The following is a 23412-nucleotide window of genomic DNA, read 5'->3' on the forward strand; positions in this document are numbered from 1 at the left end:
TTGATTTTGGCAGGATTTTTCTAATGTTGACATAACACATCATAAATTTCAGACTGTCAGACATGCTCTATATATCTACCAGAGGAAGAGCCCAGAAGGACGACTGGAGAAGTGGTTATTTTATAAGCACTATAAGATTGGCCTTTCATTTTTAAATGCTGACTCTTGTACATGATGCTGTAGTCTCATGGACTGTGTAAATTACTCTGAAGTAACAACGATTTTGACTACAGTAAGCACATATGTTTGATGGCTTGAGTCTTATCTGAGAGATGCCTTCATCTTGACTGCTTGGAACAGGGGTGGGGAGCTTTTTTTGTGCCAAGGAACCATTTGGATTTTTATAACGTGATTTGAAGGCCATACAAAATTATCAGCTTAAAAATTAGCCTGCTATAGATTTATTGAATTTCAAGTCCCAACTGTGGTTGCCTTGGCAAGGCCAGAACAAATGATTTTGTGGGCCTTATAGGGCCTGCAGGCCAGATATTCCCCACCCCTGGCTTAGAATATGTAACAGAACAGTCAGGGCTTAGTAATTAGAGTGGAAATAGAAAGTGGGGGCTGTCAAAGTAGATACAAATTTTTTAAAAAGATTTATTTATTTGAAAGAGATACACACACACACACACACACAGAGAGAGAGAGAGAGAGAAGTCTTCCATCCGCTGGTTCACTCCCCGTTTGGCTGCAATGGCCGGAGCTGCGCCAATCTGAAGTCAGGAGCCAGGAGCTTTTTCCGGGTCTCCAAATGGATTCAGGGGCCCAAGGACTTGGGCCATCTTCTACTGCTTTCCCAGGCCATAGCAGAGAGCTGAATTGGAAATGGAGCAGCCGGAACTTGAACTGGCGCCCATATGGGATGCCGGCACTGTAGGTGGCGGCTTTACCCTCTATGCCACAGTGCTGGCCTCCAGATACAAATATTTGAACCTATTGAGTTTGGGATACATTGAGTTTATTTTATTTCTTTTTAAAGATTTATTTATTTATTTGAAAGGCAGAGTTAAAGAGAGGGAGGGAGGAAGGGGAGGGGAGGGGAGGGGAGGGGAGGGGAGGAAAGAAGGAAGGAAGGAGAAACAGAGAGAGAGAGAGAGAGAGAGAGAGAGAGTCTCAGTCTTCCCTTCTGCTGGTTCACCCCTGAGATGGCCACAACGGCTGGAGCTGTGCCGATCCGAAGCCAGGAGCCAGGAGCTTCTTCCAGGTCTCCCAAGTGGGTGCAGGGGCTCAAGGACTTAAGCCATCTTCCACTGCTTTCCCAGGCTATAGCAGGAGCTGGACCGAAAGATGCTGGCACTGCAGGTGGTGGCTTTACTGCTGTGTCCCAGTGCTGGCCCCGACACATTGAGTTTTAAGCAATAAAAAAACAATGTCTAGAAATAGTTTTAAATTTTAATAAGCCACTAACGTTTCTTGACCTCTGTTCCCTTCTGTAAAATGAATATATGGATACAGTTATTTTAAAGATATTTTCTAAGTGAGATTATGTGATGTTATTAGTAAAAGCAATAGAAGTGAAAGAAAAACTACCAAGTTAGGAAAGGATTTGGAAGGATAGTGTAGCATTTTAGAAGCTAAAAAGAGAATGGTTTCGGCTGGCGCCACGGCTCAATAGGATAATCCTCTGCCTGCGGCGCCAGCATACCGGGTTCTAGTCCCAGTCAGGGCGCCGGATTCTTTCCCTGTTGCTCCTCTTCCAGTCCAGCTCTCTGCTGTGGCCCGGGAGTGCAGTGGAGGATGGCCCAAGTGCTTGGGCCCTGCACCCCATGGGAGACCAGGAGAAGCACCTGGCTCCTGGCTTTGGATCAGCGTGGTGCGCTGGCCACAGTGCTCCAGCCGCAGCGGTCATTGGAGGGTGAACCAACGGCAAAAGGAAGACCTTTCTCTCTGTCTCTCTCTCTCTCACTGTCCACTCTGCCTGTCACAAAATAAATAAATAAATAAATAGATAGATAGAGAATGGTTTCAAGGAATTTTGAAAGCTTTGTGATAAAATAAGACCGCAAGAATCGAAGGAAGACTGTTGGATCTTGTGGAGCAATGTGGTGCACTAGAGAATGTTTTGATTAACATGGTAGCTGCCTTTAATTATCTCAGATTTATCCTAATTATTTTAACTTCTCGAATTCTTCTAAAAGGTGAAAGCAGTGATGTTACATATTTGTGTAATTTAGACTTCACTAAACAAGTATGCATCTTCTGCTCTAGTAAATACTCCACTGTTCCCATGGTTTTTGCCATAGAAATGTTTTTTAGGAAGCTTAGTTTGTGCCTGTCACTTTAAACTGTTCCTTGTTTCCTCTCTCTTTTTTTTAAGGATTTATTTATATATTTGAAAAGTCAGAGTTACAGCAAGAGAGGGGGAGACAGAGACGAGAGAGAGAGAGAGAGAGAGAGAGAGAGAGAGAGAGAGGTCTTCCATCCGCTGGTTCACTCCCCAAATAGCTGCACTGGGATGCCAGAGCTGCAGATGGCAGCTGTCCCCGCTGTGCCGCAGCGCTGGCCCTGGTCCTTCCTCTCTAACTCAGGCAGCATTGCCCACAGAAGGAGACTCTGAAGAAAATATTCCACTTCTTTTTCCCGTGCTTTCTTGGTCTGTTAAATAGGAGCCACTTTGTTTGTTTGTTTGTTTGTTTGTTTGTTTTTGACAGAGTGGACAGTGAGAGAGAGACAGAGAGAAAGGTCTTCCTTTTCCATTGGTTCATCCCCCAATGGCTGCTGCAGCTGGTGCACCGCGCTGATCCAAAGCCAGGAGCCAGGTGCCTCCTCCTGGTCTCCCTTGTGGGTGCAGGGCCCAAGCACTTGGGCCATCCTCCACTGCATTCCCGGGCCACAGCAGGGAGCTGGACTGGAAGAGGGGCAATCGGGACAGAATCCGGCACCCCGACCAGGACTAGAACCCGGTGTGCTGGTGCCACAGGCGGAGGATTAGTCTAGTGAGCCCCAGTGCCAGCCTTGATTTGTAATATTACATGAAAACACAGAGTCTGGTATCATTGAACTGTATAAAGTTTTCGGTGTTGTAAGGAATCAGGATTAGAACCCAGGTTTTCTGCTTCTGTTTGTTGAGAGTGTGTTCTAGTTAAGAACCTTCACTATACTGCTGTACCACTACTGTGCATGTGTTCTCTCTCTCTCTCTTTTTAAAGATTTATTTTATTTATTTGAAAGTCACAGTTACAGAGAGAGAGATTTGAAAGTCACAGTTACAGAGAGAGAGGTCTTCCATCTGATGGTTCACTTCCCAAATGGCCACAATGGCCGAAGCTATGCTGACCCGAAGCCAGGAGCCAGGAGCTTCCTCCAGGTCTCCCACGTGGGTGAGGAGCCTAAGGACTTGGGCCATCCTGTACTGCTTTCCCAGGCTATAGCAGAGAGCTGGATTGGAAGAGGAGCAGCCAGGGCATGAACCGGTGCCCATATGGGATGCCGGCACTTTAGGCCAGGGCTTTAACCCGCTGCACCACAGTGTCAGCCCCATGTGTTCTCTCTTGACTTGTTTCCATGTGACTGTCACAGAGAAATAGAAAATTTTTTTTTATGATTTTTATTTATCTATTTGTGAGGCAGAATTACAGACAGAGGAAGGGAGAGATAGAGAGAGGTCTTCCATTCCCTGGTTCACTCTCCAAATGGCTGCAACAGTGGAGCCATGCCCATTTGAAGCCAGGAGTCAGTTTTCTTCTGGGTCTCCCACATGGGTGCATGGACCCAGCACTTGGGCCTTTTTCCACTGCTTTCCCAAGAGTATTAGCAGGTGCTGGTATCTCAGGGGACAGCTTTACCTGATATGCTGGCCCCTAGAGGTTTATTTTCAGGTAAACAGACTTTTGATTACAGGTTACTTTGTTATTTTTGATCCTTTAGGATGTTCACCACAAGGTGTCAATGTTGTTCTTTAACTGGCATTTGAAATTCCATTCATCTTTTTTATTGTGGGGTGACAGAAGTAGAGCACTTCAATAGAATATAAAGTGCTTATGTCATTTTAGAAGTTAACTTTTAAATGTATTTTTATTCTTTCTAGATTGAAGAATATAAGCTTTTTAGATAGTTTTCTCTTTCTGGTTCTTTTTTACATTTTAAAAAATCTTGTTGGTGATAAGGAGCTATTGAAAGATTACAAAGAGAGGAATGACATGGTCGAGTTGGCAATTTAGAGTTGTAACCAGAGTGAACCTGAGGGGCGAGACTGGGAGCCCAGGGTCATCTCTAGCCCTGCCTGTTCTCTGAGATGGAGAGATTATTTTTGTATTAAAAAGATTATTCTTTTTCTTCTTATACTCCCTAAAAGCAGTAGCTCTATTATAGTGGTTTTCTTCTAGTATAGTTTTTCCCCTCTTCCTCTTCTGAAATGGCTATCTGCCAGCTTGATAAATAGGATTCCAGCGGGAAAGTGAAGGACTTTGGCTCTCCATGGAGGTTCCAGTCCTGAAACTGCCATGTGCAGGTAGACTGGATGTAGAAATTGGAGCTGATGACTTAACTTTTCTAATGAGCCTAATCTTGTAAAATGGGGATTTTATTTCTCTCCTACTATTAGGAATACTGTGAGAATTTTGTAAAGTAAAATATTTCTTTTTTTTTTAAATTAAAAAATTTTTTTTTAAAATTTTTTGACAGGCAGAGTGGACAGTGAGAGAGAGAGACAGAGAGAAAGGTCTTCCTTTTGCCGTTGGTTCACCCTCCAATGGCCGCTGTGGCCGGCGCACCGCACTGATCCGATGGCAGGAGCCAGGTACTTATCCTGGTCTCCCATGGGGTGCAGGGGCCCAAGTACTTGGGCCATCCTCCACTGCAACCGGGACAGAATCTGGCGCCCCGACCAGGACTAGAACCCGGTGTGTGAGCGCCGCAAGGCAGAGGATTAGCCTAGTGAGCCGCGGCGCCGGCCAGTAAAATATTTCAAAGATCCTGGGACACAGTCTGAGATCAGGCCAGCTCTTTGGTTCAGGCATCTGGTGAGGCCAGAGGATGATGGAGGAAGAATCACATAGCAAACCAGAAAGCAGAGAGACTGGGAGCAGGTTCATTCTCCATATCCCTGTGTCTTTTTTTTTTTTTTTTTTTTTTTTGACAGGCAGAATGGACAGTGAGAGAGAGAGACAGAGACAAAGGTCTTCCTTTTTCCATTGGTTCATCCCCCAATGGCCACAGCTTGCCGGCTGCAGCAGCTGGCGCACTGCGCTGATCCGAAGCCAGGAGCCAGGTGCTTCTCCTGGTCTCCCATGGGGTGCAGGGCCCAAGCACTTGGGCCATCCTCCACTGCACTCCCGGGCCACAGCAGGGAGCTGGACTGGAAGAGGAGCAACTGGGACACCCCGACCGGACTAGAACCCCGACCAGACTGGAACCCAGGGTGCGGCGCCGCAGGCGGAGGATTAGCCTATTGAGCAGCGGGCGCTGGCCAATCCCTGTGCCTTTCTTTTTAAAGGAACCATGATTCCATTATGGAGACCCACCCTAGCAACCTGACCCAATTCAATCACTTTTCAAAGTTCCCACTTTCAAACACCATAAGTGGTGTTTAATGCATTAACCTAAGATTGGGGTCTGGTTGTGGTGACGAGCCAAATCGTATTCAAACCATCCAGACTGTGTGGTATGTAGTGCGACCTGTTCTTCCCAGTTGCAGACGAGGAAATTGAGGTCCAAAGCAGGCAAGTAGCTTACCTGAGGTCACATCCGAGGTCACACGCTGGGATACTGTTAGAGCCTGTGTTCAAAGCCAGGCAGTCTAGCCTCAGAGTCCACCTTCTTAACCAGCACGTTGTACAGCTCTCCAGCCTTCTGTGCTGCTTCTGTACAGTTTTTCAGCCACATTGCTGCCATAAAAGAATCATCCATTTTGCCACTGTTTGGGCTTACAAATCTTTGAGCTATTGTGTATAGGGTGGATAAAGTTCACACTTTTAAATGTGATATTCAAAAGATATTGCTCAAAATACTCCCATAGGGACAATGCCTTCCAGCCTGTAATTAATAGCTGTCTTTATGGAGAGCATTTATGGTGTTCATAATTAATTTGTTGTCTGATTCTGCCTCCTCTCTTCTCAATACCCCTAAACTATGATCTCTTTCATAACAGAATCCTGGTATTATTTGGTCTTTGTATTAGCTCTATCACAATGTCTATCATCTTATGTATTAAGTAGATAATAAATGTTGTTTCTGTTGATCAAATTGAACAAGTTTTTTTTTTTTTTTTTTTTTTTGGTAAGGCAGAGTTACAGAGAGAAGGAGCCATAGAAAGAGAGATCTTCAGTCTGCTGGTTAACTCCCCAGAGGCTGCAGTAGCCAAGGCTGGGTCAGGCCAAAGCCAGGAACCAGGAGTCTCCTCTGGGTGGGTGCAGGGGCCCAAACACTTGGGCCATTTTCCCAGACCATTAGCTGCGAGCTGACTAGGAAGTGGAGCAGCCAGGATGTTGCAGGCTGTGGCTTTACCTGTCACCCCACAGCACCGGCCCCCCTGTATCTGAAACGTGTTGAAAACGCAGTGGTATCTGTGAACCTTCAGCTGCCTCTTTTCTTTCTGCCACCGCCCTTCACGCAGCGTCCGGTGAAAGCTTCAGGACTTGGTGACGTTTAATGCTACCGCTTACATGGCTTTCTCTAGGAGAGTTTTATTTGGCTCTCTGCAGGGAAATTCCTCTTCCCCGACTTTGATAGAGGGTAATTTCATCTGTAAAGTTGCCATTTTAAAAGGGGGTGCTCACAACAAATAAATGGTCCTTAGGGTGATATTTATAAAACAGATGGGATGAGAAGTGTAAGTCCATAACTTTGTTTATAATCTTTCAATTATGGATGTGATAACCAACTTGATTCCAGGAAAGGTTTTTTTCTTCTGCCCTAGTAGTCTTTTCCTAAGTGGTAATTGCACACACACAGGCTACTGAGCTGTGAAAAGAAGAGGTCATAAAAGTTACGTATAAAGCTTACATACTTTTCCTTGTAGACACTAGGCTCTTACCCCGTGTCTGTCTGCTTATTTTAAATAGGTTAGAAGCGGGATTAAGAGGATTGCCGTTAAGAGATACTAACAACAAGAAGTGACAGTGGCTAATTTGCTGTGTAATATACTCTTTGATTCCAGAAGATAGCTGAGTGATAAATCATACTAGCTACTGCTACTACCTGTAATTGTCACTAGGTTTGGATTCGTAAATAACCATCTCAATACTTCACATAAGCCAGCACTGCGGCTCACTAGGCTAATCTTCTGCCTTGCGGCGCCAGCACACTAGGTTCTAGTCCCGGTCGGGCGCCGGATTCTGTCCCGGTTGCCCCTCTTCCAGGCCAGCTCTCTGCTGTGGCCAGGGAGTGCAGTGGAGGATGGCCCAAGTACTTGGGCCCTGCACCCCATGGGAGACCAGGAGAAGTACCTGGCTCCTGCCATCGGATTAGTGCGGTGCGCCGGCCGCGGCGGCCATTGGAGGGTGAACCAATGGAAAAGGAAGACCTTTCTCTGTCTCTCTCTCACACTGTCCACTCTGCCTGTCCAAAAACAAAAAAAAACTTCATATAAAAGGAGAGAGGGAGAGAGAATCCTACTGTAAAGAAAGGCAGACTAAGCCAGGCCCCAGTACATATACATTTTTCCATTATGCCCTATTGATAATAGAAGGAAAGAAAGAAAGAGAGAGAGAGAGAAAGGAAGAAAGGAAGGAAGGAAGGAAGGAGGAAAGGAGGGTGAGAGGAAAGAAAGAAAGGAATGAAGAAATTAAAGCTTTTTGTAAGAAAGCAGGTACATGTGTTAAGTATTAGATTTTCAATCAAAATTTAAAATAAAGTGTTAGTATTTAACATAAGTTTTTAACAAAATTTACATTTGTGTGTAATAGCATAGTTTATACTTGTTTTTCATCTTTATGTATATGTGTATAAATGAATATATTTACATAAAAATGCACTTGCATTTTTATAAAAATGGCATTTAAACAAAATGTTAGAGTAATAGAGTAATTTTAGATGAAAGGTCTTTTTTGCCTCTGCCTTGTAACTTTTTTTCTTTAAACCCTTCTCCCCCATCCCCTGCCTGCAAGACAGAACTCATGTCCATATGAAGCTAGTCAGCCCTTCACCCATGTTAAGAATCTCATGTGTTTCCATCTGTATTTGTCTCATGGCTTCCATGAATAGTAGTCATCGATGCCATGTATGTGAATATGTATTGGACTTTTAAATAAGATGCAAATATTCTTAATAACTATATATAAACCATAAATATATATATATATTATATAAATACACACAGAGTGAGAAATATGCAAAAACTATGGCATACTTCCATCTGCTGGTTTACTCCCCAGATTCCTGTAATAGCTGGGACTGGACCAAGCTAAAACTAGGAGCAGGGAATTTAATCATGGCCTCCCATGTGGGTGGCAGGGACTCAAGTAGTTTGAGCCATTACCTGCTGATTGCTGGGACACAGTTTATCAGGAAGCTGGAATCCATAGTGGAGCCAGGACTTGAACCTAAGTGCTCCAATATGAGATGTGGGTATACCAAGTGGCATCTTAACTACTGCACCAAATTACCTGATTTTAATTATTGTTTTAACAAATTGGATAGATATTATATATGAGAGTATTTACTCCGCATCTTGCTTTTGTTGTTCAATGTTGATATGCAAATCCTTCCAATTCACTTTTTTTTTTAAAGATTTTATTTATTTGTAAGTTACAGTTACAGACAGTGAGAAGGAGAGACAGAGAGAAAGGTCTTCTGTCCGCCGGTCTACTCCCCAAGTGGCTGCAATGGCCAGAGTTGCGCCGATCTGAAGCCAAGATCTAGGAGCTTTCTCCAGTCTCCCACACGGGTGTAGGGGCCCAAGGACTGGGCCATCCTCTACTGCTTTCCCAGGCCATAGCAGAGAGCTGGATTGGAAGAGGAGTAGCCGGGATGTGAACCAGCACCCATATGGGATGCCAGCGCCGCAGGCAGAGGATTAACCCCCTGCACCACAACGCCAGCCCCCCCACTCTCTCTCTCTTTTTTTTTTTTTTAAGATTTATTTATTTTATTTGGAAAGCAGAGTTACAGAGAGAGAGAAATAAATATGTATATAGAGAGATCTTTAATCCGCTGGCTCACTCTCCAAATGGCTGCAATGGCTGGAGCTGTGCTGATCCAAAGCCAGGAGCTTCTTCCAGGTCTCCCATGCGGGTTTAGGGGCCCAAGGACTTTGGCCATCTTCTACTGTTTTCTCAGGCCATAGCAGAAAGCTGCATTAGAAGTGGAGCAGCCGGGACTTGAACCGGTGCCCATATGGTATGCCAGCGCTGCAGGTGATGGCTTTACCAGGTATGCCACAGCACCGGTAAATTCACTCTCTTAATGGCTTAATAATAGTTTACCATGGAGCTGTACTGTTTTTATTCAGCCATTACCTTGATGCTAGGGATTTCATGTTTATTCTAGCTTTGGGATTTTTGTGTTTATTTGTTTTCCTAGTGTACATATTACTCAGAGAATATATACATAGATACTCTTATTTCTGTGATGGCTTTATTTCTATGGATTAACTTTGTTGTACCTGAGCGATGTCAAGGTATTACTTCAACTTCTCAGGAGTCAGTGCGATTTCTGAGTCAAAGGGTTTGTGCAGCTTTCATGTTAAGAGATACCAGATAGATTTCTAACAGGCAATATAATATATAACATTACTCCTTACCTTGAATCATTCCAGGCAATTGGTGTCATCATTTTTTGGTGATTTTTAATAATTTGAACAATGTAAATGATACTTCAGTGTAACTTCAATTTTTTTTTTTTTTTAATTTTTTAAGTCTGGTTAACTACTTAGTTTGAGCTACAAGTAAAGCTGAACATTTTTCCTTGGGTTAGTTATTTAGTGTATTATTCAGTTAATTTGTAATTATTCAGTTAACTTGTAATTCAGTGTGCCAGCACTTTCCTTTTCCCAATGGATTTAAATACTACTTTTCTTTTATTAAAAGAAAATATGTACTGCAGTCTAGTTCTGGGTCCCCTTTTTTGTTTTTCTGGATTTCTGTTTATTTTACTGCTTCCAGATTTATTTAATTACAGTATTTTTTAGTATGTTCTAGGATCAAATAGGGCAAGTCCCTCTTTTGCTATTCTTCCTTTTCTTCCTTTTTGGGCTATTTTTAGAGTTTTTCTTCTGTGTAACCTTTAAGGTTATTTTATCCTAGTCTAAAAAAATCAACCTTAGTGGAATTTTAATGAAAACTTTTCTATCAATTGAAATATCATTCTAACTTTGGGCGAGCTGTCAGTTTTATATCAGTGTTCCATTACATTTGTTCATATTTATTTTATTTTTTCAAGAAAACTTTGTAGTTTTCTTTATATTTTTATTTGCCTTTCATTTATTCTTAAGTATGTAATAGTTTTATACATTTTGTATAAAATATGCCTTCCATTTCTGTATACTTATGGCTATTATAGGGAAAGGCTGTAATTTTAAGAAAATTTTATATTCAAAGACCATATCTAATTTTTTTTCTTGTGTTTTTTTTTTTCTTTTTTAAGATTTATTTATTTACTTGATAGAGAGAAAGGAAGAGAGAGAGCATCTTTGACCAGCTGTTTCACTTTCCAAATGGCTACAACCGCCAGCACTGGGCCAGGCCAAATCCAGGAGCCTGGAACTCCATGCAGGTCTCCCACTTGATTGGGTGGGGGGCCCACCTACTTGGGCCCTCTTCTACTGCTTTCCAAAGTGCATTAGTGGGAGCCGTATTGAAAGTGGAGCAGCCAGGGCTCAATGGGGCTGCCTGTATGGTATGCTGGCGTTGCAGGCTGCGGCTTTATCTGCTGCGCCACAGTGCCAGCCCTTCTGTTTTTTTTTTTTTTGTTTTTTGTTTTTTTTTTTTTTTAATGAAAAGTTCTCTTGGTTTTCTTGACATTTCAACATTTGTTAATATTAAACTTTTCTTCCTTTAACTTAATAAGGTGCATGGCTTTCCTGATAAGTATATTACTGACTAGTTATAGTTTAGTCTTTTGATCATGACTACATGTGAGATTATTGTATAGTATTTGTTGCTGTTTTGAGGGTGGTGAGTATCCATTTCTCCCAAGATATTAAAATTGAATTGTGAAGCTGTCCGTCTTTTCTGTGTTCCTAATCTGTAAAATGATGGTAATGACAGCGTCTACTCTTTGGGTTGTTGGGAGGGTTAAGCAAATTATTATAGAGTGCTCAGTAGTGTGCTTGGGCATAGTTGCTCTATATTTATTAATGATTGGCATCATCATCATCATCATCTGAGACAGATTAAATAATTTGGGGGAATTTTCAGCTCTTTAAAGATTAGAACTTAGCTATTAAATCATCTAGGGTTTTTTAATGGTGAATCTTATTGTAACCCCTGTAGTGCCATCTGCTCTATCCATTTTTTCCTTCATTTCCTTGATTAATTAATTGAATTTTTTTTGGTAGGAAATCATCTATTTCCTCTAGATTTTCAAAATTATTTCTGAATCAGTACACAAAGTTTTATTTTAAAATTCTCTGAATCATTTCAATAGTTTACAGTACATTTTCTAGTTAAATTCAGAAACAACTCCAATAATTTCAGTTAGAAGTATTTGTTGTATTATGAACTCTTCTTGGACAGGTGCTTTCTGTTGAAGTTGTAGGGGTGTGTGTGTGTGTGTGTGTAAGCTGAAAAAAAGATTTGAGGTACTTTTTGGCTTTACATTGTTTCTTAAAGGCCAGTGTTGTGGTGCAGTATGTTAAGCTACTGCTTGAGATGTCAGATCCCATCTCGAAGAGCCAGTTTGAATCCCTACTGCTCTGCTTCTGATCCAGTTCCCTGCTAAGGCACCTGGAAAAGTGTGGAAGTTAGACCACGTATGTGTGCCCCTGCCACCTGTGTTGGAAACCTGGATGGAGTTTCTAGCTCCTGGTTTCAGCCTGGCCTAGCCCTTGCTGTTGCGGCCCTTTGGGAAATGACCTGGCAAATGAAAAATCTCTCTCTCTCTCTCTTTCATTTCTCTGTATCTCTCTCTTACTCTCTAATATTCTGCCTTTCATATACATAAATAATTCTTATAAAAATGTTTCTTGGAATGAGAGTGGAAAACATAACCGACATAATGTTAGGGAACTTTATATATCTGGTTCACAATTATTTTCCCTAGCATACACCACCAAAGTGCCTCAGGATAGGATGCATAGAATTTGTTGAATGAATGTATAAACAAATGATTGAAACACAATGTGATGGCATAATAACTGAATAATAGGTATATTTTTGGAGAAATTTTTAAAGTAGTATATTTAAAATCAACTTTTCAAAGATGATATGTTCTGCCATGATTAAACTATATTTTTAATATAAAATAACAATATTTAATTTTGGGCAAAGTGCTTGTTAACTGGAAATGTTCTGTGAAAGCATTGTATGTTAAATGACCTAATTTATTAAATGAGTAGTCAGGACGTACTGAGAGATCCCATAGGATTTACTTTATTTGGAAGGCTAAAGGACACAGAGAGATAATGAGGGGGAGGGTGGGAGGGATTGAGGAAGAGAGAGAGAGAGAGAGAGAGAGAGAGAGATCTCCCATTTGCTCATTCTCTTCCCAAATGGTCACAATAGCTGGGGCTACCTTAGGCTTTTGCTAAGAGCCTGAAACTCTATATTGGTCTCCCACGTGTGTGGCAGGGGCCCTAGTACTTGGACCATGTTCTGCTGCTTTCCCAGGAGCATTAGCAGCTCCTGAATCGGAAACAGAGCAGCTGGGACTTGAACTGTGTCACAACACTGGCCCACTCTCACAGGATTTAACTAGAACTTCTGTGGGCTATTCATGCCGCTAAGTCAGTTTTCTGAAGTTCACTTGAATGTTCAATAGAAAATGGCAACTTAGTGGGTAAATTAAATGAGCCATCCCCAAAACAATGTTTAGAAATCCTGGCTTAGAGCAAAGTCAATTTTCAAATGTTGTTGAAATAATGAATGAAGAATAAAATCAGTGTAAAGAAATATAGAACAACTTTGAGGGCAATTAAGTATGTAAGTAGTCTTCTATGCACGAGATACTCTCTGTCTCTGCCCCTGTCCATTAATTCTGGCTTGAATTCACAGGGTTGCTTTACTGAGACTGCTTTGTTTAAGATGTCACTGTGAATTAAGGCTTTACCATCACGCCCCTCATAGCTTCCTTGTAACTTCTACATTCCCACTGGTGCCAGGCATGTTCCAAGGCAGCTTTCCAAGGTTTAGTGATTTCACCCTGGTGTCTCTGCCAATGAAAATAACAAGTTGCCATTAAACACCTACCCCACCCATAACTTGATTTTAACATGTTGTTTTATTAAGAGAATTTATCAGAAATTTTGGGAGAATCAGTGCATTATGCTCATGAGTATATCACCTGGCCCTTGGACTAATCTTTGTTCTTAAAGTGGGATGGTTCACCTTGGAAGAGAATGTAGTAAGACTCAACGTGCTTATTGTTGAGAGTGGACTTTGCATTGACCTCATTCCTACAGTTGGTTCTTTATGACTGGAAATACTCTATTAACATGAGAAGCCCGAGTCTTTCTTTGGGGACTTATATTCTAGTTGGACAGATTTACAGATATAGCAAGCAAGGAGTCACTCATTCATTGAGAAGTTAATAATAATCTCTAAATGTTTTGTGTTCTAGAGTAAGTCAGAATCCTTTTTTTACAAAGGGTCTATTTATGTGTTGGGAGAAGGAAAGTAATGCTTAAGTACCTAAAACATGAAAAGCACTTAAGTGCTAAATACTTAGCATACGTATTTTTGTGATATTCACAATAACCCTGGTTTTACTGGGTAAGCTTGGGAAGTTGAGTTCCTTGTTCCCAAGATATGCAGCTAGTAAGTCATTCGGAGTCCAGGTCTGTTTGGTGGGAAAGGCCTTTCCATTGTGCTTCTCCATCTCATGTGGTGGAATTCCCTGTGACATCCTTTCTCTTCTTGAAACTGCCTAATAGCATGCAGACCCCTCCCAGTAAAATTTCTTTGGTGGTGCACCTGAGCATAAAGTGGGCCAGGCATTTTTCAGAGTCCTGTGGCACCCACACAATGGAGACTTTCATAATAGGCTTTCCTGAGCTCTCCAGAACACGCATAGTATACTCCTCATTTCCCCACCTCCCTGTGGAAGAGTGTTAACTAACACCTGTAGGTTTGCCACTGAGGTGTTTCTGTGACTAGGGCCACATGGTTCCTTTTACTTCTTTTCCCTGAGGATGATAGGTGTGAAGTGACTTGGAGTTCATGCCTTTTCCTTAGTTGGCATCCCTGCCTGTTCTCAGGCTCCTATTCCTTATTCTTGGACACTGTAGGAAGCATAATGCCATGAAGGTAAAATGACTTCCACAGTAGCCCTGGATTTTTTAGTCCTCAGATTCTTTGATTCTTGTGACAGTGCTAGATTCGAACCCTGGAGGAGAACTGGCTTTAAACAGTTCATGGAGAGCTCGTCTGGAGATTAAAATTTATGAAAAGTTCCATGTAAGCCAAGAAATTGACTTAGCAACATTAAAAAGGAGTTAAGATTATTTTATATTGCATTAATTAAAATATATTGTCCAGGTGGAGGGAAATAATAGTCTTCCTGGACTTTGTGTTTATTAGCTCATATTTGGAAAATTCTTCTTTACTTGAGTCCCAATTTACTCTGAGAAAAAGTGAGGGGAGATGGCCAGGATGGGGAATGGTTTTAAAGCATTTATACAAGAACTAGACGCTATTTTGCCTGCAGAAGAGAGGACTTTGTGGATATAGCTGCTGTCTTTACATAGTTACTTAGTTAATTTCGCAAACAATTTTTGAGTGAGAATAATTAACAGCACATTTATTGAATATGCACTATCTGCCAGGTACGTCCTTTATATCCTGTTTAATTCTTAAACTCATTGGATTGCTGCTGTTATTTCTATTTTACTAATGAAGAAAGGGGAATTGACTTATGTGTTATTGCACTGAGATAGACCTGGGGTTTTCTTAACCTGTTTTCTTTCCCTTTTCCCATGCTGTCATCCATGTTCTGTAGAGTTTGGGCTCTTTTTCAAGGGATGCAGTTTGGAATGGGAAAGATGTATGTGTGTGTGTATTGCAGTTTTAAGCTGCTGAAATTACTGACTATGATTGAACATGTAAGAGTGAGTGCCTGAGGTTGGCATATTGGATAAATTTTCTGTACGTATAAAAAACAATGGTAATGATAGTGGTAGAGTGGTGTGTATGTGCATGTGTGTGTGTGTGTTTGTGCGTGTATAAGGAACTAAAATCTTCAATTAATAAGCTGGAATAGTCACTGGGAGTACTGTAGATAGTCACAAAAAGAGTAAGTGACATAATCACGTAAACAAATTAGGGGGCTGAGGAGTTTTAGGGATTGGAGGAAACCCGTGTTCTGGAAAGCAGCAGAGTTGCAAGAAAGACATCTGCTGTATCTCCAGGCTCAGAGTCACACGAGGTATGGGAGAAAATGCTTGACCATGCATGTTCTTATTTAGTTCTCACAACCACCCTATAACAGGGCTGCTGTTACCCTCACTTTTAAAGTTTAGCTTAGGAATACTGGAAGTGGCATCATGTGAATCCCCAGTAGAAGTCACAGGGTTGCAGATGTTGGTTGACTCAATGCATGAAGAGACTTTTTAGCAGTAAGAGGTGCACTAATGGATGTGTTCTTTCAGGAGAGAGAGTGGGTTCTAGATCTCTCCCTGGAGTGGAGGTCTACCTGCCAAAGTCACTGCTTGCAGCAACCACAGAATGAAATAAGGAGCAGACCAGCATGCAATAGGAGAGGAAGGAAATGGATGTTTGTTAGCTGTTGGAAATGGGGCGAGAGACAAGGAGTGAAACAGTTGACTTAGCTTTTCTTTAAATTTTTTGATTATGTGATGGATGTAAAGCAGTGTAAATGCCCTCAGTGACTCAGTTGTTCATTAGAGGTTTTGAAAGTATTATGCTTGTTTAAAAAATTTATTTATTTATTTGAAAGAGTTACAGAGAGAGAAGGAGACACACACACACACAGAGGGGGGAGAGAGAGAGAGAGAGAGAGAGAGAGAGAGAGAGAGAATCTTCCATTTGCTGCTTCATACCCCAGATGGCTGCAATGGCAGGGCTGGGTCAGGCTTAAGCCAGGAACCAGAAGCTTCAGTTGGATCTCCCACATTGGTGCAGGGGTCCAAACACTTGAGCCATCTGCTGCCGCTTTTCCCAGGCCATTATCAGGGAACTGGATCAGAAGTGGATCAGCTGGGACGTGAATTGGTGCCTATAAAGGATGCTGACATTGCAGGGGCAGCTTTACCTGCAGCTTTATCACAATGCTGGCCCCGTAAAATTATTATTCTTTATTTGAGAGGCAGAGAGACATTTAAATGGATGGACATCCCATCTGCTGATTTACTCCAAATGCCAGTAATGGCAGGAACTGCAGCCAGGAATATAATCCAGGCTTCCCAAGAGGGCGACAGGAACCCAATTACTTGAGCCATCACCACTGCCTCCTAGAGCATGCACTGGAAGGAAGCTGGAGCTGGGAATTGAACTCAGGCATTGTGATGTGGGTCACATATATCTTAACTGCTAGGCTAAATGCCTGCTCTTTCAATTGTGTACTTTAAAAATGGTTAATTGTATGTTAAGTGAGTTTTATTTAGATTTAAAAATATCTATATTTAAGCCGGTAGTTTCCATTTTATTCTGCTGAAAACCATTATTCAGAATATTGCATAAGAGCCGCTGTGGTAGAAAGGAAGTTCCTGGCCTTCATGCAGCTTGAGAGTTTGGTGTGTGTATGTGTAAGGATGTATGGCTATGAAGAATAACTCACCCTACAGGTGGTAAATCTCAAATGCTCCCCACCTCCAAAAGGGTGAGAATAATCGCTGCTGAGCTTCTAAGAAGGAAGGGCTTGCTTGGTTCTACTAAATATTCTTAGTATATTTGTCACGAAACATCTTTCCAGGTGTCCTACTCTCACTATTGCTAGAATTTTGAGGCAGCTTACTTTGTTCCGTTTTCAAGATATTTGAGCTTGAACGATGACATCAGTTGAAGAATTTCTGGAGGAGGATTAGGTTGATATTTTCAAAGAGAATCTTGTCAACTAAAATATCCTGGGAAAGGACTTAGAGCAAAAATACAGGACTGCTGATCTTCTGCAGGATCGCTGTTTTTGTTAGGCTTGATTTCAGTATGACAACAATTTTTAAAGACATATTCCTTTGTTTAAATAAAAAGGACTATTGGTTCCGAATTTTTTCACTAGTTTTTATGAGTATTTTAGGTATTGATTTCTTTTTTTAAGATTTACTTATTTGGAAGAGTTACAGAGAGAGAGGGAGAGACAGAGAACGAGAAATCGTCCATCTGCTGATTCATTCCCGAGATAGCCACAACGCCAGGGCAGGGCCAGGGCGATGCCAGGAGCCAGGAGCTTCTTCCAGGTCTCCCACAAGGGTAGCATGGACCCAGGCACTTGGGCCATCCTCCAGTGCTTTTTCCCAGGCTGTTTTCAGGGAGCTGGATTGGAGGTAGAGCAGCTGGGACAGGACCCGGTGCCCATAAGGAGTGCTGGCATTGTAGATGGCAGCTTCGCCCAGTAGGCCACAGTGCTGGTCCCTAGGAACTGATTTTTCACAAAGGTTTTATGAGCATCCTGAGTCTCTTATTTCCTATTTTACTAAATTAGTTGGGAATTTCAGCACACTAGTGTTTTTTTTTTATGTTATTTTCTAACAACAACAACAAAAAAACCTTTGTTTTTAGAACAATTTTAAATTTACAGAACCATTACTAAGATGGCGCAGAGTTCCCAATATGCCACACACTTAGCTTCCTCTATTCCTAGTGTCCTTCATTAGTATGGCACTTTTATTTCAGTCACTGAGCCAGTGTTGATATAATATTATTAACCAAAGCCCATGCTTTATTCAGATGTTTTCTGCCAGTGTGTCATCTTGGTTACTGTTAGTCATGTCTCCATATGCCACTCTGGGCTGTCACATTTCTTGTTGATGAACTTGACAGTGTTTTAAAAATTTATGATGTATTTTCATCTATTTGCGAAGCAGAGAGGGGAAGAGAAAGAGAGATATCATCCATTCACTGGTTCCTTCCACAAATGGCTGGGCCAGGTAGAAACCTGGAGCCCAGAACTCCATTAAGTTCCCCTATGTGGGTAGAAGAAGTCCAAGCACTTGTAACATTGTCTGCTGTCTCCCAGGATGCATTAGCAGGGTGGAATGCTTTAGGAATGGGGGTGCCAGGGTCAGAAATTGAGGAGCCAGGATGCAAACTGGCATGCTGATATGGGATGTAAACATCAAGTGGTGGCTTAGCGCACTGCGCTGTAATGCCTGCCCCCTATCACAGTTTTGAGGGTTACTGGTCAGATGTTTTGTAGACTGTTGCTCAGTTGAGATATCTGATTTTTTTTTTTTTATTATTAGATTGGACTTACAGACTTTGAACAGTTTTTAAAAGATTTATTTACTTGAAAGGCAGAGTGACAGAGAGAAAATCTTCCATTTACTGGTTACTCCCCAAATGACCACAACAGCAGGGCTGGAACAGGCCGAAGCCAGGAGCCAAGACTTCCATCCTGGGTAGCAGGGACCCAAGTACCTGGCTGTCTTCCACTGCCTTCTCAGATGCATTAACAGGGATCTAAAGGGGATCTGGAGCAGCCAGGACTCCGACCAGCACTCTGATGCGGGACATCAGCATCACAAGTAGCATCTTACCTGGTTTCTTCATCTGCTGCGCCATAATGCTGGCCTCTAGATTTCCCCAACATTTTTGATGATCTAATAGTTGCGATTATTGGGGCCAGCATTATGGCTCAGCAGATTAAAGCCCCAGTGCCAGCATCCCATGTGGGTGCCCGTTGGAGTCCTGGCTTCTCCATTTCCGATCCAGTTCTCTGCTAATGTGCCTGGGAAAGCAGCGGAGGATGGCCCAAGTGCTTGGGCCCCTGTACCCATGTGGGTGACTGGAAGAAGCTCTTGGCTCCTGGCTTCAGCTTGGCTCAGTCCTTGCTGTTGCAGCCATTTGGGGAGTGAACCATCAGATGCACGATCGTTCTATCTCTGTTCTCTCTGTCTATAACTCTGCTTTTCAAACAAACAAACAAATAAATATTTAAAAAGTTGTGATTATTTAATTGTGATAATATGTTTAAAAATAAGCATGTTATCATATAATACCTTTACGAATCATGGAGCATGCTGTGATAACCTTTGCAGTAAGAATTTTAAAGGATGAATTAGGTGCAGGCTTGAGTTCTGACTGGTCAGCTTCTTTTTTTTTTTTTTTTTAAAGATTTATTTATTTGAAAGACAGAATTACAGAGAGGCAGAGAGTGAGAGAGAGAGGCCTTCGACTAACTGGTTCACTCCCCAGATGGCTGCAGCGGCTAGAACTGTACCAGATCTGAAGCCAGGAGCCAGGAACTTACTCCAGATCTCCAACGTGGGTGCAGAGGCCCAAGGACTTGGGCCATTCTCTACTGCTTCCCCAGGCCACAGCAGAGAGCTGGATCAGAAGTGGAGCAGCCAGAACTTGAATTGGCGCCCAGATAGGATGCTGAAGCTGCAGGTGGCGGCTTTACCTGCTATGCCACAGCATGGGCCCCTACTCAACTTGTGAACCAGCTCCTTGGAAATGCACCTGGGAAGACAGCAGAAGATTGTCCAAATGCTTGGGATCACTGCACTCAAGTGGGAGATGCTGATGGAGTTCCTGGCTCCTGCTTCAGCCTGGCCCAACCCTGGTCTTTGTGACTATTTGAGGAGTGAACCAGTGAATGGAAGATTCCCCCTTCCCCACCTTTCTGTCACTCTGCCTTTCTAACATATGATTAAATGTTTTTGATAAAAGATCACTAGCAACAAATCTTGAGAGCCTGTTATTAGTAGGTCCTTGTACTACTCGGTTAGTAATCCCTCCATTCCATCAGTGCCATTGGGAGCTCTACACAGAAGACTAGAAGGATGAAAATCAGAGTGCTGCTTTGTGAGAAGCGTGTGTTCAGGGCAGCTCTGTGAAGAGGCTGGGTTCAAGCAGGTGGATTTAGACCAAAGGGAGCCTCCTACCTAAATCTAAATCTCGGCACCAGCTTGCTCAGTCATATCTTTTTTTTTTTGGGGTGAATGTTGGTGGAGAGAAAGGAAGCACCTTGCCATCTTCCATTATAACACTTTACAGGGTGATGCAATTCTGATTATTCTATATTTCCCAGTAGGTTGTACACCTTTGTGTGGACAGGAACTTTGGTGTATCATGCACATGAGTATAGATTATAGCACATGTAGGTGTTACATTAACAACGGATAATTGGGAGTTTCTCAGGCAGTACAAGCAACAAATTGCCCTTGGGTAGCAGCATTTAGAATGATAGAGAAGCTTGCCTGACATGTTAAATAACTTCTTCTAGATGTTGATCGCACTCCTCCTTAGGAAACCTTCTTGATCTCACTTCATTCCTCGTGCACTTGCTGCATTAGCCTTGCATTAGGCTTTTATATAGATATATCTTTAGCTCCTAAATACAAATTACCACTTTTTTAAGTGCCTGTTATGTGCAGATATTGTGCTTGGTATTGTGCACATGTTGTTAGGCTATTTAATTCTTTCACCAGCCCAGCACATTGGACAGATGAGTAACATGAGGCTCTGGCAGGTATTTCAGCTTGGCAAAGGTTGTCCAACACTTTCTTGGTGCCCCCCAAGCTTGAGGCCTCCTCTCCTGTTCTGTCTTGCTTTCAAGAGCATATCATGACTTCAGTAAAATGTACACTTAATGAAGGTCTTTGATTCTTTTTGGATCCCACCACAATTCCCTTTTCTTATGTTATTATTATTAGATCAAATTCCATTCTGGTTCTGTTGATTATATGATCAAGGGCAGTGTATTCCTAACACTTCCTCAAACTTTGGTACTGAACAGCAAAGCTGGTGAAATAACTAGTTTCAAATGTTACATTTTTCAAGGCAGAAAATGAATGTCTTAACTTCTTGGATCCATCTATGATAGACTACTATTATAGAACTGTTTTTTATATAGAGCAGATAGAAACAGAGTTTCATAATAGCTCTGAGGAAAAAATAGAATTATTCAAAGTGTGTTAGGCATTCCAGTTGTGATACTTCAATACTAAGCTGTGCTCTGAAGCCTTGGAAACCCTAACTTCTCAGGGCTTGTTTTTAAACTACAGTTTTCTTTTCTAATATAAGTAGATTTTGATGGTAGAAAGAAGTTGTCTTGTGGAATTACCCTGAGGAAGCATTTGAATAGACTTGAAACATTGTTTATACATAAATAAATTCACCACTTCGAAAGCTCTTCTGACAAGGCACAGTATGTACTGGCATCTGCAGGCCAGTCTGTGTTTGATACTGATACTGAGTTTGCATCATTCGTAGGAGCTGGCAAAAAGGGCCTCTGATAGAAAGCAAATGGGAAAGGCAAGGTGTTGGAATTCTTTTTATTTGAATTTTCTTTTAACCTTTTTTGGGAATTCTTTGGAAAGTCCTTTTCAAAATGAGCATTTTTTGGTGAGATAGAGTTAGCTTGACACAGCTGTGTTGATTGTATGAGTTTTTTCCTTAGCACTGTTTTCCAAGTCAAGAGCATGATCAGTTACTTTCACAATGGCTGTTACTCATATGTTGTTCATTCATTCAGCAGATATCTAGTGTGCCCTTAGTATTATTGTGCTGGTTATGTGCTGCAAGATACAAACGTAAACAAGTTATGGCCTCAGCCTTCAAAGTGATTTCGGTCTTAGACACCTGGGCCCTCGGGGTCCATCAGTCAGTGTTCTGATGTAGTCCTAGCTGTGCTTCTCTGGAAGCTCTACGAAAGGAAGCCCCAAGCTAGTCATGGGGAAACCTGTAGGCGGAAGTGATACCTTCCTTCCCATTCTGCCACTCTTCCTCTGACACATTTTTAAAAATTAAAGTAAATCCTGCATATGATCTACAAATGTAAAATCAAACTCTGAAATGAAAATAAGAGTTCCTGTTCTACTCTTGCCAGCCTTGCCCTAGTCCCACTCCTTGGCAATAACCTCCTTTAATTAGCACTTTCTGTTTTCTCTTATGGAAATTATTATTAAAACTTGAAATAATGAACATTGTTATTTGTGAACTAAACTTTAAATAGTGACCCTTAGCTTTATACAATGAAAGATGAAGAATTTAGTGCACTTGTAGTACCTGCCACCTTCTCTCTCTGCCCTTCTACTTCTGTTTTCTTGTAGCTGTCTCATTTTTAAAAAATATTTAATTTGCACTGAGAGGCAGAGAGAGCCAGCCACCACATCCACTTGCCACCCTCAAATGCCTCCCTTGCACTGCCCGGATGCTTACAATGACACAGATGGTTCAAGGCTGAAGCCAGGAGCCTGGACCTCAATCCAGGTTTCCTGCATGGGTGGCAGGAGCCTAGCTCCTTGTGCTATCACCTGCTCCCTCTCAGGGTACACATTGAGAGGAAAGTGGAATCAGGAGCTGGAGCCAGGACTCATACTTAGGCACTTTACAATGGGATGCAGATGTCTGAACTGCTGGGCCATCCACCTGCCCTAGATATCTTATATCTATGTTGTCAGATTTAAAAAAATTTCATTTTGTCATGTTATTATAATCAACCCTATGCTTTATCTAAATGATGACTTGAGAAATTGAACCACAGAGAAACATCCTTCATAATGCTCTTTTGGGTCCAAATAGTATGATACAGTAACACTAGGAGAATTTCCTGAGAGTCCATGGACATTGTGGTCTTTTTTTTTTTTTTTTTAAGCATAAAGTCCTGCCTTTCTTTGTTTGGAATTGTGAATTGCAATGTATTTGTCACAGCCAAACAATAACCAAAAAGTTTCCAAAGTACATTAAGCAGCAAAGATATCTCCAAGATATGATATACAAAGTTCTTTATTTTATGCCTGGGATGAATCTGTTGGCTTTGTTCAGAAACTGTTTATTCTTTTTATATATTCTGTTTTACAAAATATGGTACTCTAGTCTCCAAGTCCATAGTAGATTAAATGTTATAATTTAGTGGGGCTACTGGCAGGCATACTGAAAGGCCTGAGCAATGTCAGGAACCATACAGAGGAAAGGTAGAAAAGACTTTAAAAGCTAACATCATAATTTAAAAAGTATTATGATGTAGGGCTGTATGATACAAGGAAGTTCTATGAACCTGAGCATCTTGCTGATGTTTATAATGATTATTATTCTTTAAGAAAATGTATCAGCCGGCGCCGTGGCTCAATAGGCTAATCCTCCACCTTGCGGCGCCGGCACACCGGGTTCTAGTCCCGGTTGGGGCGCCGGATTCTGTCCCGGTTGCCCCTCTTCCAGGCCAGCTCTCTGCTATGGCCAGGGAGTGCAGTGGAGGATGGCC

The 23412-nt window shown here is 41.9% G+C and overlaps 1 protein-coding gene across 9 annotated transcripts in view; it reads left to right on the forward strand.

Annotated features, from left to right (window-relative positions):
* The window catches only part of UVRAG (UV radiation resistance associated), a 327227-nt gene that overhangs the window by 108580 nt on the left and 195235 nt on the right, over positions 1 to 23412 (forward strand). The window lies entirely within an intron of this gene.

The sequence above is a fragment of the Oryctolagus cuniculus genome, chromosome 1 (assembly GCF_051225735.1).
Source record: "Oryctolagus cuniculus isolate XC-2025 breed Fujian yellow rabbit chromosome 1, ASM5122573v1, whole genome shotgun sequence".
NCBI lineage: Eukaryota > Metazoa > Chordata > Mammalia > Lagomorpha > Leporidae > Oryctolagus > Oryctolagus cuniculus.